This window comes from Chenopodium quinoa, unplaced genomic scaffold, assembly GCF_001683475.1.
Source record: "Chenopodium quinoa cultivar QQ74 unplaced genomic scaffold, ASM168347v1, whole genome shotgun sequence".
In the NCBI taxonomy this organism is placed as follows: Eukaryota; Viridiplantae; Streptophyta; class Magnoliopsida; order Caryophyllales; family Amaranthaceae; genus Chenopodium; species Chenopodium quinoa.
This window is the reverse complement of record NW_018744591.1, coordinates 627,194-648,173: the sequence shown is the minus strand read 5'-3', so window position 1 is coordinate 648,173 and position 20,980 is coordinate 627,194. Positions and strand designations below refer to the sequence as shown.

Here is a 20,980-nt window from a genome sequence, read left to right as displayed (position 1 = left end):
TAAAGAACTATATACAAAGAAAATTGTTAGTAACTTCCAAACAAAAGCAAACAAAAGAATACTTATTAGAAAACTATATACAAAAACCTAGAAAAAAAATCATCATCATCACTAGTAGAAATTCAAAAACATCATCTCCAAAAGTAAGACAACATACACTAGTACAAAAAAGGGCTTAGAGAACGGTTGTAATAGGCTTTATAGAACGCTTTAGGACCGTTCTTCTGCTAAGCGATGTATAAAGTATAGAGAACAGGTCAATTAGGCGTTTTATATACTAACAAATAGAGAACGGTTGTTAGTCACAACCGTTCTCTTTTTCCTTCCTATAATCGTACAACTACGAAGGAAAATAGAACGGTTTAGAGTACTCAACAGTTCTATATTGCATTACAATAGAGAACGGTTCAGTTAGATAACTGTTCTCTAAAGTTTTTTTAAAAAAAAAAAAAAAAAATCCAATCAAGAGATCATATATTGCATTATTTTCCTGCTAGCTGTATTATTCCTGTATTTTATTTTTGACGATATTATTGAACTTTTTTCCTGTATTCGTATAATTGTTGTATTCTTGTATTTTATCTTTTACATCAAAATCTACATTTCCTGTGTAAAAGAAATTCATGATCTAGTATATACAATTTCAGTATATTAGAATTAACCAAAGCCATAAAAATATACTTCATATAATTTGAGACATCCAACAATTAAATTTAATCATTCATTCGAAAATTTGTTCTATACAAATACAAGTATATATATATATATATATATATATATATATATATATATATATATATATATATATATATATATATATATCAAAACACCTTTCTTATTGATGTTGATAAAAAAAAAATTAAAATGTATAATCTAGCTTAGATATACCAATATTATAGATCTTTAATCCAGATAAATCATCAATGTCGTCATTTGGTTGATGACATCCGGTAACATATGAAATCCATCTTCCCCTAAGCTTGTCGATCATTAGCTTTGTCAATATACTGCAAAACAATGTAAAATACATCGGTCTTTCTCAGTAAAAGTAAGGTTTTTTTTAGTACTATCATATTAAATCAGAGCTATAATAAGTGAAAATATAATATAGAATTGGTGAATATAAGTTTAAATCACTTTAAATAGGGTGATGAAAGCAAGGCTTATGATACATATAACGATTGTGAATTTGTGACTTAGAGTAATTATTGAGCATCCAAAACATTGCCAACGAACAATCAATGAATTTATGATGCACATCTCTCTATCTCAACAAGAGGAATAGTATCAAGATCAACATCTTCAAATCGGTTAAATCCTTACCTCAACAAAATAATACAAAATAAGAAACTACATGTATTGAGTGTTGACAGCTTAACACCCTAGTTCAACTGTTAAAGATAAATTTATAAACTAAGACAGGTCATTGGATGGATCAGGAATTTAGGATAAGATACTCACGGGACAATGCTCTCCGTTCTGGATCTGTGCACCTAGAAACTCAGCAGCAAGATGCTGAAGTGCCTTTCTACAAATTTCTTTACTCATATTAAGAAAAGAAATTACTATTTTATAGCAAAATCAAACTCACAGATGTAATTACTTATCATGTATTCTAATGGAGCATAATATTCTAAATAAATTAGTTCAAGAAGAGCAATTCAACTTATATGAAAGAAAAAGCTAGATAAAGAAAAGAGTATGAAACAAGATAAATACTTTATAAATGGCTGGTATTCTGCAATGTCACCATGTCTTTCTTTGGATGACTTAGTAAAAGTGCCTGATAACTGTTAAGATATGGATTAGTTGACATTATAGTATCAAAAGTAGGATGCACTAACGTATCAACTATTCACAATCAACCAACAAGAAATTTTCCTTTAATCAACTCTGCCACCTTATCATTACTATAAATTCACTTCCATAAGATTCTGATTTCTTGCTCTTCTCTCTTCATAATCAGCTACCCAAAATCCACAAACAACATGACTACTCTTATACATCACTAGAATTAGATTTAATCATCACTTAATTTCAATCACAACATCTCATAACCAGCCCTTTTATGAAAGAAAAGCAAAGCAAATTAATTTTTCTAAAATAATTTGCAAAGTATTTGAAATTAATAGAACATAATAACCTAGTGGTAATCAATTTCCCCTACCCCTCTTTCTTTATCTAATTAGGGTTTCATATTTGACCTAGGTTAGAGTAATTTGGCAATAATAATTTTGATTAATAGTGAAATTTCTTGTAATTCGTATCAATTAAGTGTAATTTGATTGAAAAAACTTCAATTTTATAGAATTATTTGCATTTATAAGAATCGATTGAATTCCCAAAAACTAAATTGTGAATTTTTTTAATCCACCTAAAATTCGATCGAAATTACTGCAATGGATGAAAACTATGAATTCATTACAGCTGAATTGAAAAATTCAATTGATTAATACAACTAGATTGACAAACTCATCCGAATAAAGAAAAATTTGAACGAATTACCTGGAAAGTGCAGTGGTGGTGTAGCGGTGCGGTGCGGTGAAGTGATGTTCAGCAGTGTGGTGGTGGAACGACAGTGGGGAGATGGGCTGACGGTGGTGCAGTAGGGCGGCGAAGTAGTAATTGGTGAATTGAGCAACATGAGGTTTCACTTTTCATCGTTTTTCTGAAGCAATAAGCAGTTAATACTCTAGTGAATAGTGATAGTGCAGTATAAAAGCGTTTCAATTATATGAAGCAGCCTATGAATAATTAGGGTAATTTTAAATATCCCAATGGTGCACATAAATATCCCTCTAATTTTTTTTTATAAATATTATAGAATAAAAAAGAAATACAAAACGGTTGTTAAGATGACCGTTCTGTATCATCTAAAATGATTTTATTTATTTTTTATTGTTTGAGTAAAAAAAAATAGAGAACGGTTAACTATTCTAACTGTTCTATATTTAATAACTCATAAAACGCCTCTTGCACAAATACGTTGTATATTCTTCTAGAGAACGCCTATTTTTTATAACCGTTTTATATTTTGTGATCTGTAATCTAGTTTTTGTGGTAGTGATACCAACTGGACTACCAAAAACGAAGCAAGTAAACCTACCAAAACCTTTTCAAACATATCCCCACAAGTCCAAGGTGCCTCCCCCAAACCTACCCTAAAACACCCTTTTCGACACCCCTCTCACACAAGGGCAACTATAGGAGAGGTATCAAAAAGGGGTAAATAAACAACCCAAGGGGGACTAATGGTCACTAGGGCCGGCACCACCATCACCCGCATCCCCATCATAAGAGAAACCAGAAGGGGGACCATAGGGATCCCAACCATCGGTATAACCGGATGGTCACCCATAACGACCTTTAAAAAGGTCAAGTTGGGATACGGTCAACTGGTCATAAGGCTCGGGTTGGATGCAAAGCTCAGGGTGTATGGGGTGAACATAGGGGTAGCTGGGATCACTCCTATAGTCACCCCCCCGAAACCCGGTAGTCATAATGACTGGACTCGTCAGGGAACTCGCGCCTAGGCACATCGGGGTTTGAGACCCCTTACCAATAAGGGTACGTAGGGAGGTTGGGCCGGCTCATAAGGGTAATTAACCGAAGGAGTGACCTCCCCCCTACGTACACTAGCATCGTATAAGGCGCTAGTTTGAAAAGCTAAGTTTGGTTTCCGACATACACACCTTGCATGCTCGATGTTGTTGGTAGTCATGTTGTTGTTGATGTTTTCTTCTTCCTCGATGTTGTTGAAAGATTTGTTGTTGTTGTTATTGTTGTTGTTGTTCTTCTTCTTCTTCCTCCTCCTCATCATCGTCATCACCATCATCACCCTCTTCATTTACATCCTCATCCTCCTCCATATCAACTACTACTTGCCCCCTATCCCTAAGGGGAATCCAAATAAACCTAGCCTCCCTACTAATAGAAGTTGCGGTCGGGTTTGGAAGCAAGCAATAGTGCTCATTTCGCACTAACCAAGAATAAACATCGACGTTCTTTGTACTAGTAATGAAGCATAAAGTGTTGAGTTGCTTCAAATTTAGTAGCATGTCTTCACTCCCTCCAACCGAAGTGCAAGATCTCAAGAACCCGTCTTGATTGAAATGAGAAATCAACCTCGTCACCATTCCTCCACAATGAATCTCACCGGTTTTAACCCCACTAATAATCGCCCGGCAACACTCCATAAAAACGTATCCAAAATTAACCCTAGGCCCAACATCCGACTTAGTGGCCATCCAAAGAACCATAATCTCTTCCCTTGAAAGCTTACCATGGTCTTGCTTGTTGAATACGGCATAACCAAGGACCCTATGAAGAATCCTATGGGCCAGGTGAATAATTTCACTAGCAATTGAATTCTTGGAGTCAAAGGTTTTCTTATAAGCTATGGTTCTCCACCAAGCACCCTCATTGTAAGTGGCCGGGTTGAAAAGGAGTGGCTAAAAAATATCTGCATGAGGGTTTAACCCAAGAGCTTCATTGAATTCGAAGAGGGTTAAAGTGTGTTTGACATTGAACAATTGGAATGAGATGAGATAATCTGTATCCCCCACCCTATTATATCCAAATGTAGAGAAAAATTCGATGGTGGGTTCCAAATATGTTCTAGGAGAAGTTTGAACAAACTCAATCGAACGGAGGTTGTGGAGAAGGATGTCAAGGTCGGATTTGACTCCTAACTTAACCATGTCATCACAATGGTAATTTCGTGTTGGTCTAAACTTTCGGGATTTAATTTTATTATATATTGGAGCTTGTTTAGACCGGTTGTAAAATTTGAGAGGTGGAAGAGGTAGAGTTGGGTTACTATCTTGAGGAGTGGGATTGTGAGGAGGTTGGCTTTGGGAAGATTGGCCATGAGAAGATTGGTCGGGAGATTGGTGGGAGCGCTTCTTGCTACTCTTGCTTTTCCTTAACAAATCCATGATTACCAAATCAAAAACACCAAATAGCTCAAAGGAATTCACACTAACAACTTCTCAAAACTAATACTACCACCAATACTCCACACAACTTCACAACACCCCCAATACTACAAAGTACCTGTTTCAAACAAGAAAACAACCAAAATACAAACAACAACCACAAAAATTAACAATCAATATCAAAAGTAAACCCAATTCACTCAAAACAATTTCAAAATCACCAAACAATTAACCATAATCATCATATGCAATCTAAACCATGGCAAATCAAAATCAAAGCACAAAATCAATAAAAGTTGACAAAAATAGAGCAAGGATTAGGATTATACCAAAGTTGTAGACACAAAGAAGCACAAGAACACAAAAAATGGACCTAGCACCAATCAAGCTTGAAAGTGCTTCAAAAACCCGAATTTTCCCAAAAAATAACGAGAAAAACGTTCCAAACTTGATGACAATGGAGAAAAGTAAGAGATTAAGGTGAAAATTTGAGTGAAATCAAGGAATTTGATGTGAAAATTATGAATTGGGGGTTAGGGTTTGAGAGGAAGATGAGAGAGAAAGAGGGTAAAATATGAGTGAAAGGAAAAAAAATAAGAGAGGAGAGAGAAAAAAAGGTGAACCGTGCATAATCAACCCCAGCACGCCGCGCTCACTCCCGAAATCGCTGCGCCCGCGGGGAGTCCGCGGACAGCATGCGACAAGTTTTTAGAAGAATTTGTCAAAAATTACCTTAATGGGGGTTCGCGGGCTCTCCAGAGTGACGCGCCCGCTCTAACTTCGCCGCGCCCGTGGGGAGCTCGCGGCAACAAACTGATTGGTTTTCTATATTTTTGCCTTATTGATGAGTCGCGCCCTCTCTCTTTCATCCCCGGCCTCTCTCTTTCACCCATGGGGCAACCGCGGGGAGTTCCTGGTTGAAATTTGCACAATTTATCATTTTAAAGCTCGAAACCCCCGCGGCCTCTCTATGCCTGCAGGGTGTCCTCTCCCCTACATCACAAACTCTTCTTGTACTCTTCTCATCATTCACCCTGAATCCATAGTTGATGATGGAAAGCAACCTATAAAACAAATCAAAAACAAGAAAAATAGTAAAAACAAAGACTAACAAACAAAAATAAAAGAGAGAAAAGAAAAGAGAAAAGAGGTTGAGAATCCAAGTTGCCTCCCGTAAGAGCTTTTGTTTAACGTCGTTAGCTCGACGATTACCACCCATTCAAGGTGGTTGTCGGAGAAGCAATGAGTGAACAAGGCCAAGAAAAGCATAATCAAAATAAATTTGTGGCGATGGCCATTGACTTTAAAAGAAGAAGAAGAATCCATCATTGAAACCTCTACAGCACCACTTGGAAAAAACACTCTTGACCAAATAGGGACCGCTTCATCTTGACATAAGCTTTCCAGGAAACAACTTAATTTTAGAATTGTAGAGAAGAAATTTATCACCAACACAAAAATCTTTCTTCTCAATAAGTTTGTCATGTGTTTCCTTGGAACGAGCTTTGTACACACTAGCACAATCATAAGCATCAAGCCGAAGCTCCTCTAGCTCATGAAGATCCAACCACCTTTTCTCCTCCGCACTTTCCAAGTCAAAATTTATCTTCTTGATTACCTACAAAGCACCGTGTTCAATTTCAACTGGGAGATGACATGACTTGCCATAGACTATGCGGTATGGAGTGGTACTTATGTGGGTCTTGAAATCCGTTCGATAGGCCCAAAGAGCATCATCCAATATTTCCAACCAATCCTTTCAATTTCTCGCAACCGTCTTTTCAAGGATGAGCTTAATTTTACGATTAGAGACTTCCACTTGACCGCTCGATTGGGGATGGTATGGGAGGCCAAATCTTTGATGGACTCCATGCTTCCTCAACATATTTTGAAAGGCATGGTGAATAAAATGAGAACCGTTGTCGCTTATCACCGCCTTCGGTACCCCAAATCTTGGAAAAATTATTTTCTTAAACAACTTCATATCCACCTTATGGTCATTAGTTGGGGAGGCAATGGCCTCGACCCACTTAGACACATAGTCGACCACCACAAGGATAAATTGATTTCCGAAAGATGAGGGAAATGGCCCCATAAAGTCAATACCCCATACATCAAACACCTCCAACTCGAGTATGTGTTGTTGAGGCATTTCGTTTCTCTTTGATATGTTCCCAACTCTTTGACATTGGTCACATGTCTTTACAAAGCCTCATGAGTCCTTAAATAGATGTGGCCACCATAAACCGCATTGAAGGACCTTAGTGGCAGTTTTAGAGACACCCATATGGCCCCTGCTTGGATCCAAATGGCACATTTTCAAAACATTAGGCACCTCTTCGTTTGGCACACATCGTCTAAGTAAGCCATCGACCCCTCACTTATATAAGATGGGATCATCCCAAACATAATACCTTGCCTCTCTCTTGAGATTCTTTATTTTATTCTTAGAAAAGGAAGGAGAAAACTCCCGACGTGCAAGAAAATTCACCAAATCGGCAAACCATAAGAGCTCATTTGCTTCAATAGCATATAAGAAGTCATCAAGCATCCTATCCTCAATTGGAGAACCATCATCATGAATTCGAGAGTCATCTAGACAAGAAAGATGGTCCGCCACAACATTCTCCGCTCCTCTTTTATCCCTAATCTCAATGTCGAAGGTTTAGAGCTCAGGAACCCACCAGATCAACCTTGGCTTGGACTATTTCTTGGCAAAAAGATACTTGAGAGCCGCATGATCTGTGAAGACTATGGTCTTGGAACCCAATAGATAACAACGGAACTTCTCAAAAGCATGAACTATAGCCAAGAATTCCTTCTCCGTTGTAGTGTAATCCCGTTGAGCTCCATTAAGAGTCTTGGATATATAATAGATCACATGAAGCTTCTTGTCAACTCTTTGACCCAAGACACCTCCTATTGCCGAATCACTTGCATCACACATCAACTCAAATGGTAAATCCCATCTTGGAGCTTGAACAATAGGAGTATAGATTAGGGCTTTCTTCAACTTATTGAATGCCTCCAAACACTTATCATCAAATACAAACTCGACATCTTTTTAAAGAAGATCATTGAGGGGCTTTGCAATGAGGGAAAAGTCCTTTATAAATCTTCTATAGAACCCGGCATGGCCCAAAAATGATGTCACACCCTTCACATTAACCGGAGGTGGAAACTTTTCAATAACCTCAATCTTTGCCTTGTCCACTCTATGCCCTTTGTGAGAAATTTTGTGCCCAAGGACTATTCCTTCTTCAATCATGAAATGGCATTTTTCCCAATTCAACACCAAATTCACTTTTTCACACCTTGCCAAACACTTTTCAAGATTTTCAAGGCACGCCTCAAAGGAAACTCCACCTACGGAAAAGTCATCCATAAACACCTCCATCTCCTCTTCCAACATGTCTCCAAAGATACTCATCATACACCGTTGGAAAGTGGTGGGAGCATTGCAAAGGCCAAATGGCATTCTCCTATAAGAAAAGGTACCATAGGGACAAGTAAAAGTAGTTTTCTCTTGGTCATCGGGATGAATAGGAATTTAGAAAAATCCCGAGTAACCATCAAGGAAACAATAGTACTCGTGCCTCGTTAGTCTTTCAAGAATTTGATTAATGAAAGGAAGGGGGAAATGGTCTTTCTTTGTGGATGTGTTTATACGTCTATAGTCTATACACATCCTCCATCCCGTGACCGTCCTCTTCGGAATAAGCTCACCTTTCTCATTCTCAACGACGGTCATACCTCCCTTCTTTGGGACAACGTGAACGGGAGAAACCCACCTAGAATTAGAAATGGGGAATATGATTCCCGCATCCAAAAGTTTGGTGATTTCCTTCTTCACTACCTCTCCCATTTGGGGATGTAGCTTTCGTTGCCTCTCAATGGATGGTAGAGTACCCTCCTCAAGAGTTATGTGATGTGTACATAAAGCGAGGCTTATACCTTTGAGGTCATCAATGGTATATCCCAAAGCACCTTGATGCTTCCTCAAAACATCACACAACTTTTGATCTTGGTGCTCACTCAAAGAAGAGCTAACAATCATGGAAAAAGTGGAGTTGGGTCCCAAAAATTCATACCTAAGGTGTGATGGAAGAGGTTTGAGCTTAACCATTGGTATACCTTTACCTTCCTTTGAAGTGGCGGCTTGCAAAGCTTCTTGGCTTGAAATATTCATGCACATATTCTCATCCACTTCTTCAATGCTTCCATTTAGCAAATCCTCATACATTGCCATTTCCTTAATAGGAGCACCTATCTTATCCTTATTCAACAAGATATTCTCAAGAGGATCATTAGAAGTGAGCAAGTGCTCATGCATGAAAGACACAACAAGATTAAGAGAATCAATCAACATGAAATTTTCTAAAGAAGAACATGGATACTTCATGCTTTCATTCAAGTCAAATTCAATGACCTCGTCCTACCTTGATGAAATTTTTGCACTCTTTACATTAATCATGGCACCCAAGGTAGCAAGAAAAGGTCTACCAAGAATAATGGGAATGGTAGCATCTTTATCCATTTCAAGAACCATAAAATCTATCGGAATCACAAACTTCCCTACTCTCAAAGGAACATCCTCTACCTTCCCCTTTGGAATTTTAATTGACTTATCGGCCAATTGCAAGGTAATTTTGGAAGGCATAAGTTCCCCTAACTCAAGTCTTTGATAAACCGAATATGGCATTAGGCTAACACTAGCTCCTAAGTCACATAAAGCATTATCAATTTGCATCTTGTTAATGGCACAAGGGATAGAGAAGTTTCCGGGGTCTTTCAACTTGGTTGGAATCTTGTTCATTATAATTACACTAAAATTCTCTGTCAAGTTGACCATCTCCACCACATCACAATTCCTCCTACCACTCAAAATGTCTTTGAGGAATTTTTCATAGTTGGGCATTTGGGTAACAACTTCAGTAAAAGGTAAAGAAAGGTGAATTTTCTTAATCATGTCAATAAATCTTCCAAATTGTTCATCCAACTTATGTCTCATGAATTTTTGTGGATATGGAAGCTTGGGTTTCACTATTTCTGTCTCCACTCTCACCTCTCTAGGTGTCTCAATCACAACCTCATTCAAAGATGCACCATTTCTCTCATCCTCTACCAAGACCTCCTTAGTTTCACTCTTCCTAGTAAAACTCTCCTCAAGAACCTTACCACTCCTTATAACAATAGCATTCACAGGTCTCTTAGATCTAAGCCTTGGGAAGGTAAAGAAGAAGGACTAGCATGGTCTTTCAAAGCATTAGCAAGTTTAGAAATTTGGTTTTCAAGCATCTTATTATGAGTCATCATCTCATTAGATTTCTTGTCACTTACGGCCATGTAAGTGTTCAACAACTTGGTTTGATTTTGAATGATTTCCTTCAAATTAGTCCTAGAGGAAGAGGATTGTGAATAGGAATTATCAACTTGAGTCTTTAGAGCAAATCCTGGTGGAAGGCCTCTTTGAGCATTATTTTGAAAATTGCCTCTACCTTGATTGTTCCAATTACCCCTATTTTGACCTTGCCCATAACCTAGATTATGGTTACCACTACCTTGATTATGATTTCCATAACCTTGGTTTTGATTAACATGATTTTGGTTTTGATTTTTGCTACTATAACCTTGATTGTTATAATTACCTCGAGAACCTTGGATCCCTTGGTTCCTATAACCACCACCTTGGTTATAGTTGTCAAAATTACCTTGGTTTTGGTAATTCTTATTCCATTGAACCCTTTGGTTATCAATCCTTTGCACATTATTATTGTTTGACACATAGTTCACATGTTCACTCTCATTATTATCAAAATCATCATTACAATCCGGAAAAGCATGAGGGCAATTACTAGCATCATGATCATATGAACCACACACATCACAAAACAAACAACCACTAGGCATGTTACTAGAAGAAGGAGGGGAATGAGAGTTAGAAAGAATACCTCTCCCCTTAAATTGAGAGGGAAGACTTGGAGCTTGGGAAGAAGAGCTCTCCAATTTTTCCTTGATTGCAATCACTTCCTTCCCTAAGTTTGTCATTTGTGAAGAGAGATTGTTGATTGCATTTAGATGATCAACCGAGTACTTTTGCTAGTTGATTCTATCTCACCATCTTGCCAATCTCTATAATACCTCAAAACATCCTCAACGATGTCTACCACTTCTTCTTCCGTCCTATTCATAATGGGACCTCCAGCTCCCTCATCAAGGCATGACTTGCCTTGAGAACTTACGCCTCCATAAGAAATTTGAATAATTTGATAGGTTGGAATTCCGTGGTGAGGACACTCCCTTTGATACTCCTTATATCTCTCCCACGCTTCATAGAGGCTCTCACTTGGCTTTTGTTTGAAGCCTTGAATTAAACACTAGGTGAAAAAAGGCCTTTGGCAGCGGTTCAAACCCGGTCTAAGGCACCGGTTTGAACCGCTGCCTATATGGGGGGTGCCAAATACCATCTATTAAGCACCGGTTCAAAACCGGTGCCATAGGTTCAAATAGGCACCGGTTAACCGGTGCCATATGCTCAATTAGGCACCGGTTAACCGGTGCCATATGCTCATTTAGGCACCGGTTAACCGGTGCCTTTAACTGCTTCCCGCCATTTTTTTTTGGTGGTAATGCTATTTTAGGCACCGGTTGGTGCCTAACCGGTGCCTATTCAACAAATTTTTTTTTTTGTTTTTTTTTTCAATTTCCGTGCAATAATATTCTAAAAAAAACATGTTTCCCGCAATAATAATAACCTGTAATTCCAGCAATTATATTAAATATTATTATTATTATTATTATTATTATTATTATTATTATTATTATTATTATAACTAATAATAATAATATTATTAATTATTACAATAAGATACAAAAATAATATTAAAAACAAGAATTCAATTATATATATAGATATAAATATTCCCAAACGCAATACAAAAAAAAAAGTTGCTTACATATACAAATAATAGTAAGTAAATATATAATGAATAATAAGTAATATAGTTCAAAAGTTAACATAAATAATTTACAATTACAATGTCATTTACATGTTGAAGGTGATAAAAGACGCCAACATGTCACGAACTTCATTAAGCTCCTTGATTGTCAACGGACCATCCTTTTGGACCTTGCAAAACTTGAAATACAAAAACATTATGTTAAAATTAATTAATTAGGCAAAACAACATGTATTTTATCAAATATTACCTATATGACTTCTATGTAGCCCATTTCCTACATTACTTATCAAATGAACTATTTCTTTCTCATAACATGTCAATGTTGGGTAGTTGTATGTGTGTAAGGCCTAAAATTGTATAGGAGAGCATTTTATTAAGGTTTGTGACGCTTTTTACTCAAAATGGCCCAAATATGGCCTATATGACTTTACTATGCCCATTTCCTACATTTCTTATTAAATGAACTTTATTTATCTCATAACATGTCAATATTATCTAGTTATAGGTGTATAAGGAAAGAAATCACATCAAAAGAGCATATTAACACAAAATGGCCCTAATATGGCCCATATGACTTCTATTAAGCCCATTTTCTACCTTTCTTGTGAAATAGCCTTTTTGTTTCTCATAACATGCCATTGTTGGGTAATATTAGGTGTCTAAGGTTAGAAATCACATCAATATAGCATTTGAATAAGTTTTAGGACTTACCTCATCAAGTTGTTGAGTGTCCGTATAATGAGTCACAATGTCAAGCATGAATCTCATCACATACAAAGCACAATCAAGTCCATTCTATTGTTGTGCGCACTAGCATATGACAAACAAATCACATCAGTGAAACATGCAAAGGAAATGAGCAAATATTTACTAACATAGATTTTGAAGATAATCACAATATCATGTAAATTACCAACGATGACTTCCATGTTGGACCCTTTGGAGCACGACAATGTAGCTTCTTCATAACACTGTAGTAAAAAAAAGTACATTCAAATTTGATTAGTCGTATGATTACTAAATTAGTTATTATTAGCAATAATCATCACTAGGTTGCTATATATATTTACTTTTGCAATATAGACTTCACGAGCCACTTCTCCGATGATCGAGCTGAATCAAGGTGATAAATTGTGTTAGTGGAATTACAAATCACCATGAGGCTCCAATGCTCCCTACATAAGTTCACAGTAGACAAGCAAATTAATATTTAGGAGTCAACATATAATGAGGCCAAATCGATTGAATTTGACATGGTTAGACTTACTCTCTATAACATGGGGCGAATATGAACTTGTCTCCCGCACGCGCAGATTCCCTGATACTCTGTTCAACATAGTACAACACGTCATGGGGGTTGCCTATGATTCTAGTAGTGGATAACTGCTCGGGGCACAACCACCCAACTTTACAAGGAGAATCAGTGTCAGTTAAGTGCTCCTGTAGTGCTCTGCGTGCATGAACATTGAATCATTTATCAGATGTAGGATAATCACCATCAATTTGAATAACTTGAAAAAAGTATAGATTATGTGGGCATTGAAGTACCTCATGAATGTTTGAATGAGAGAAATGTTAAGCTTTGCACCACGTAGAAATTCCTTCACATCTTCTTTGCTGATCCATGCAACTGCATCCTCATCATAGTGGAACATTGCCTTAGGAAGTGCAACTTCCATAGGATCGACCAAATGACAAGCACGGTTGTGAAGAAAGGTCATGTCAGCAGAGAGCGATTGAAGAACAATGTCTTCAACAAGTGGAGTAGGTGGCATGGGTGAACCTTTCGAAGAGTGCAACTTCGACGCTTGTTCACTCTTGGACCGTTGTTCACTTAGCTTCTTCTTAGGTTGATCAATTATTTTAGGCTTCTCCACCCTCTTTCTCTTTGAAGTTTTGCTTTCATTTGAAATCTGAAATAGTTTGAGAAAGAATAAGTTTATAAGTTGAGAAATGAAGACCAATGGCTTTATTTTGATGAAATGGGCCCAAAAAAATTAGAACTTTGCTTCTTTTATGCAATTTCAAATCACAATCACTTATACATATGTAATTATGATATGGTTTGAGAATGTATAAGTTTATTAGTTGAGAAATGAAGAAAATAGGCAAGTGAGTAGCCATTTCGGCTCAAAATGGCTTAATTTTGATGAATTGGACCCAAAACCTTAGAACTTTGCAATTTTTATGTAATTTCAAATGACAAACACTTATATATATCTGATTATGAGTTGTTTTGAGATGCAAGGAGTTTATAAGTTGAGAAATGAAGAAAATAGGCAAGTGAGTAGCCATTTCGGCTCGAAGTGGCTTTATTTTGATGAAATGCGCCAAAATAATTAGAACTTTGCTTCTTTTATGCAACTTCAACTCACAATCACTTATACATATGTAATTATGATATGGTTTGAGAATGTATAAGTTTATTAGTTGAGAAATGAAGAAAATAGGCAAGTGAGTAGCCATTTCGGCTCAAAATGGTTTTATTTTGATGAATTGGACCCAAAACCTTAGAACTTGGCGATTTTTATGTAATTTCAAATGAGAAACACTTATAAATATCTGATTATGAGTTTTTTTTTTTTGAGATTCAAGGAGTTTATAAGTTGAGAAATGAAGAAAATAAGCAAGTAAGTAGCCATTTCGGCTCGAAGTGGCTTTATTTCGATGAAATGCGCCAAAATAATAAGAACTTTGCTTCTTTTATGAAATTTCAACTCACAATCACTTATAAATATGTAATTATGATAAGGTTTGAGAATGTATAAGTTTATTAGTTGAGAAATGAAGAAAATAGACAAGTGAGTAGCCATTTCGGCTCAAAATGGCTTTATTTTGATGAATTAGACCCAAAATTTTAGAACTTGGCGATTTTTATGTAATTTCAAATGACAAACACTTATAAATATTGATTATGAGTTCTATTGAGATGCAAGGAGTTTATAAGGTGAGAAATGAAGAAAATAGGCAAGTGAGTAGCCATTTCGGCTCAAAATGGCTTTATTTTTATGAATTGGACCCAAAACATTAGAACTAGGCGATTTTTATGTAATTTCAAATGAAAAAAACTTATAAATATGTGATTATGAGTTGTTTTGAGATGAAAGGAGTTTATAAGTTGAGAAATGAAGAAAATAAGCAAGTGAGTAGCCATTTCGGCTCGAAGTGGCTTTATTTTGATGAAATGCGCCAAAATAATTAGAAATTTGCTTCTTTTATGCAATTTCAACTCACAATAACTTATACATATGTAATTATGATATGGTTTGAGAATGTATAAGTTTATTAGTTGAGAAATGAAGAAAATAGGCAAGTGAGTAGCCATTTCGGCTCAAAATGGCTTAATTTTGATGAATTGGACCCAAAACCTTAGAACTTGGTGATTTTTATGTAATTCCAAATGACAAACACTTATAAATATCTGATTATGAGTTTTTTTTGAGATTCAAGGAGTTTATAAGTTGAGAAATGAAGAAAATAAGCAAGTAAGTAGCCATTTCGGCTCGAAGTGGCTTTATTTTGATGAAATGCGCCAAAATAATTAGAACTTTGCTTCTTTTATGCAAATTCAACTCACAATCACTTATTCATATGTAATTATCATATGGTTTGAGAATGTATAAGTTTATTAGTTGAGAAATGAAGAAAATAGGCAAGTGAGTAGCCATTTCGGCTCAAAATGGTTTTATTTTGATGAATTGGACCCAAAACATTAGAACTTGGCGATTTTTATGTAATTTCAAATGAGAAACACTTATAAATATCTGATTATGAGTTTTTTTTTGAGATTCAAGGAGTTTATAAGTTGAGAAATGAAGAAAATAAGCAAGTAAGTAGCCATTTCGGCTCGAAGTGGCTTTATTTCGATGAAATGCGCCAAAATAATAAGAACTTTGCTTCTTTTACGAAATTTCAACTCACAATCACTTATACTTATGTAATTATGATAAGGTTTGAGAATGTATAAGTTTATTAGTTGAGAAATGAAGAAAATAGACAAGTGAGTAGCCATTTCGGCTCAAAATGGCTTTATTTTGATGAATTAGACCCAAAATTTTAGAACTTGGCGATTTTTATGTAATTTCAAATGAAAAACACTTATAAATATTTATTATGAGTTCTATTGAGATGCAAGGAGTTTATAAGGTGAGAAATGAAGAAAATAGGCAAGTGAGTAGCCATTTCGGCTCAAAATGGCTTTATTTTGATGAATTGGACCCAAAACATTAGAACTAGGCGATTTTTATGTAATTTCAAATGAAAAAAACTTATATATATCTGATTATGAGTTTTTTTGATATGCAAGGAGTTTATAAGTTGAGAAATGAAGAAAATAGGCAAGTGAGTAGCCATTTCGGCTCAAAGTGGCTTTATTTTGATGAAATGCGCCAAAATAATTAGAACTTTGCTTCTTTTATGCAATTTCAACTCAAAATCACTTATACATATGTAATTATGATATGGTTTGAGAATGTACAAGTTTATTAGTTGAGAAATGAAGAAAATAGGCAAGTGAGTAGCCATTTCGGCTCAAAATGGCTTTATTTTGATGAATTGGACCCAAAACCTTAGAACTTGGCGATTTTAATGTAATTTCAAATGACAAACAGTTATATATATCTGATTATGAGTTTTTTTGAGATGCAAGGAGTTTATAAGTTGAGAAATGAAGAAAATAGGCAAGTGAGTAGCCATTTCGGCTCGAAGTGGCTTTATTTTGATGAAATGCGCCAAAATTATTATAACTTTGCTTCTTGTATGCAATTTCAACTCACAATCACTTATACATATGTAATTATGATATGGTTTAAGAATGTATAGGTTTATTAGTTGAGAAATGAAGAAAATAGACAAGTGAGTAGCCATTTCGGCTCAAAATGGCTTTATTTTGATGAATTAGACCCAAAATTTTAGAACTTGGCGATTTTTATGTAATTTCAAATGACAAACACTTATAAATATTGATTATGAGTTCTATTGAGATGCAAGGAGTTTATAAGGTTAGAAATGAAGAAAATAGGCAAGTGAGTAGCCATTTCGGCTCAAAATGGCTTTATTTTGATGAATTAGACCCAAAACATTAGAACTAGGCGATTTTTATGTAATTTCAAATGAAAAACTTATATATATCTGATTATGAGTTTTTTTGAGATGCAAGGAGTTTATAAGTTGAGAAATGAAGAAAATAGGCAAGTGAGTAGCCATTTCGGCTCAAAGTGGCTTTATTTTGATGAAATGCGCCAAAATAATTAGAACTTTGCTCCTTTTATGCAATTTCAACTCAAAATCACTTATAAATATGTAATTATGATATGGTTTGAGAATGTACAAGTTTATTAGTTGAGAAATGAAGAAAATAGGCAAGTGAGTAGCCATTTCGGCTCAAAATGGCTTTATTTTGATGAATTGGACCCAAAACCTTAGAACTTGGCGATTTTAATGTAATTTCAAATGACAAATACTTATAAATATCTGATTATGTGTTTTGAGATGCAAGGAGTTTATAAGTTGAGAAATGAAGAAAATAGGCAAGTGAGTAGCCATTTCGGCTCGAAGTGGCTTTATTTTGATGAAATGCGCCAAAATAATTAGAACTTTGCTTCTTTTATGTAACTTCAACTCAAAATAACTTATACATATGTAATTATGATATGGTTTGAGAATGTATAATTTTATTAGTTGAGAAATGAAGAAAATAGGCAAGTGAGTAGCCATTTCGACTCAAAATGTCTTTATTTTAATGAATTGGACCCAAAACCTTAGAACTTGGCGATTTTTATGTAATTTCAAATTAAAAAAACTTATAAATATCTTATTATGAGTTGTTTTTAGATTCAAGGAGTTTATTAGTTGAGAAATGAAGAAAATAGGCAAGTGAGTAGCCATTTCGGCTCGAAGTGGCTTTATTTTGATGAAATGCGCCAAAATAATTTGAACTTTGCTTCTTTTATGCAACTTCAACTCACAATCACTTATACATATGTAATTATGATATTGTTTGAGAATGTATAAGTTTATTAGTTGAGAAATGAAGAAAATAGGCTAGTGAGTAGCCTTTTCGGCTCAAAATGGTTTTATTTTGATGAATTGGACCCAAAACCTTAGAACTTGGCGATTTTTATGTAATTTCAAATGAGAAACACTTATAAATATCTGATTATGAGTTTTTTTTTTGAGATTCAAGGAGTTTATAAGTGGAGAAATGAAGAAAATAGGCAAGTGAGTAGCCATTTCGGCTCGAAGTGGCTTTATTTCAATGAAATGCCCCAAAATAATAAGAACTTTGCTTCTTTTATGAAATTTAAAATCACAATCACTTATACATATGTAATTATGATAAGGTTTGAGAATTTATAAGTTTATTAGTTGAGAAATGAAGAAAATAGACAAGTGAGTAGCTATTTCGGCTCAAAATGGCTTTATTTTGATGAATTAGACCCAAAATTTTAGAACTTGGCGATTTTTATGTAATTTCAAATGACAAACACTTATAAATATTGATTATGAGTTCTATTGATATGCAAGGAGTTTATAAGGTGAGAAATGAAGAAAATAGGCAAGTGAGTAGTCATTTCGGCTCAAAATGGCTTTATTTTGATGAATTGGACCCAAAACATTAGAACTAGGCGATTTTTATGTAATTTCAAATGAAAAAAACTTATAAATATGTGATTATGAGTTTTTTTTGAGATGCAAGGAGTTTATAAGTTGAGAAATGAAGAAAATAGGCAAGTGAGTAGCCATTTCGGCTCGAAGTGGCTTTATTTTGATGAAATGCGCCAAAATAATTAGAACTTTGCTTCTTTTATGCAATTTCAACTCACAATAACTTATACATATGTAATTATGATATGGTTTGAGAATGTATAAGTTTATTAGTTGAGAAATGAAGAAAATAGGCAAGTGAGTAGCCATTTCGGCTCAAAATGGCTTTATTTTGATGAATTGGACCCAAAAGCTTAGAACTTGGCGATTTTTATGTAATTTCAAATTAAAAAAACTTATAAATATCTGATTATGAGTTGTTTTGAGATGCAAGGAGTTTATAAGTTGAGAAATGAAGAAAATAGGCAAGTGAGTAGCCATTTCGGCTCGAAGTGGCTTTATTTTGATGAAATGCGCCAAAATAATTAGAACTTTGCTTCTTTTATGCAACTTCAACTCAAAATCACTTATACATATGTAATTATGATATGGTTTGAGAATGTATAAGTTTATTAGTTGAGAAATGAAGAAAATAGGCAAGTAAGTAGCCATTTCGGCTCAAAATGGTTTTATTTTGATGAATTGGACCCAAAACTTTAGAACTTGGCGATTTTTATGTAATTTGAAATGACAAACACTTATAAATATCTAATTATGAGTTTTTTTTTGAGATTCAAGGATTTTATAAGTTGAGAAATGAAGAAAATAGGCAAGTGAGTAGCCATTTCGGCTCGAAGTGGCTTTATTTCGATGAAATGCCCCAAAATAATTAGATCTTTGCTTCTTTTATGCAATTTCAACTCACAATCACTTATACATATGTAATTATGATATGGTTTGAGAATGTTTAAGTTTATTAGTTGAGAAATGAAGAAAATAGGCAAGTGAGTAGTCATTTCGGCTCAAAATGGCTTTATTTTGATGATATAGACATAAAACCTTAGAACTTGGCGATTTTTATGTAATTTCAAATGACAAACACTTATAAACATTGATTATGAGTTCTATTGAGATGCAAGGAGTTTATAAGGTGAGAAATGAAGAAAATAGGCAAGTGAGTAGCCATTTCGACTCAAAATGGCTTTATTTTGATGAATTGGACCCAAAACATTAGAACTAGGCGATTTTTATGTAATTTCAAATGACAAACACTTATAAATATGTGATTATGAGTTTTTTTGAGACGTAAGGAGTTTATAAGTTGAGAAATGAAGAAAATAGGCAAGTGAGTAGCCATTTCGGCTCGAAGTGGCTTTATTTAGATAAAATGTGCCAAAAAAAAATTAGAACTTTGCTTCTTTATTTTTTTTTTTAAATTATGCAACTTCCGCCGCCCCATGACACCCGAGGGAGCCGCTCCCGCTGTCGGAACAGCGAAGGCAGCCCACGCCGAGGCCACAGCAGCCCTGACAGGTGGTTGCCAAGGCTGTCGTGGCTGCTAGTCTGCTGCAGCCTCAACAGGTGGCTGCCATGGTTGTAGCAGCACAGGCAGGTGCTGCCGAGGCTGCAGCAGCCATGGCAGCCGTCTGTCGAGGCTGTGGCAGACTGGCAGCCACCTGTCGTGGCTGCTACAACCTTGGCAGCCACCTGTCGGGGCTTCTGTGGCCTCGGCGCGGGCTGCCTTCGTTGTTCCAGCAGCGGTGGCGGCTCCCTCGGGTGTCCCGGGGCGGCGGAACTTGCATATTTTAAAAAAAAAAATTTAAGCAATTTTAAATGAACTTGGCAGACCTTGCATATTGTAAAAAAATAAAAATTTGGCGGTTTTATTTTAAGAGTGCCTAACGGTTTAACACTTACAAAATTTGAGAACTAAATAATTTCAACTTCACCCATGCACATGGCCAATCAACAAAGTTACCAACAGCTTGCCAAAGCGTTGTTATCTCAACCTCCTCTATCGGTACGGGTAGTGGGATGTCTTCGAACCCCGCAACCACTGAATCAATCCCAACTGAGTAATGATATGGCCCCGCCGTAGCACCCGTCGTCGGTTGGGCACTACCATACGCCACCCAACTCAACTCCGTTTTATTTGCATGCTCCGGGGCTAGAAGTGCACACCGGGTGTCTTCCTACACAAGTATATATATAAAAAGAAGATAGTTAAATAGGACTTTTACAACAGCATAGATAATTTAACAAAATTCATTAAGGTAGAGGGTTACAGGTCACCTGTAACTCTGGAAATTCATGCGGTGTTGGATTTTCAAGCTCCCTCGAGTCCGCATGTGTAGGAGTAGGAACCTGCAACAGTAAATCAATCATTGCACCTCAAATCTCAATTAACCCAGTATTTTAAAACTTTTAATAACCCAATTGATTTTACCTCAGGTGGCACATCTTCACCACGTATCTCATCTCCTCCATGTCTATCAC

At 35.7% G+C, this 20,980-nt stretch overlaps 2 long non-coding RNA genes across 2 annotated transcripts; both read right to left on the bottom strand.

Moving 5' to 3' along the window:
- Positions 1-825: 825 nt before the first annotated feature.
- Positions 826-2,742, bottom strand: LOC110699545. Its single transcript, XR_002506916.1, has 3 exons — positions 2,506-2,742; positions 1,720-1,790; positions 826-1,007 (listed from the first exon to the last, which is right to left on the bottom strand). It is a non-coding gene; the product is annotated as an uncharacterized LOC110699545 (long non-coding RNA).
- Positions 2,743-20,645: 17,903 nt separating this feature from the next.
- On the bottom strand, positions 20,646-20,980 carry LOC110699554. Its single transcript, XR_002506927.1, has 3 exons — positions 20,931-20,980; positions 20,777-20,848; positions 20,646-20,676 (listed from the first exon to the last, which is right to left on the bottom strand). It is a non-coding gene; the product is annotated as an uncharacterized LOC110699554 (long non-coding RNA).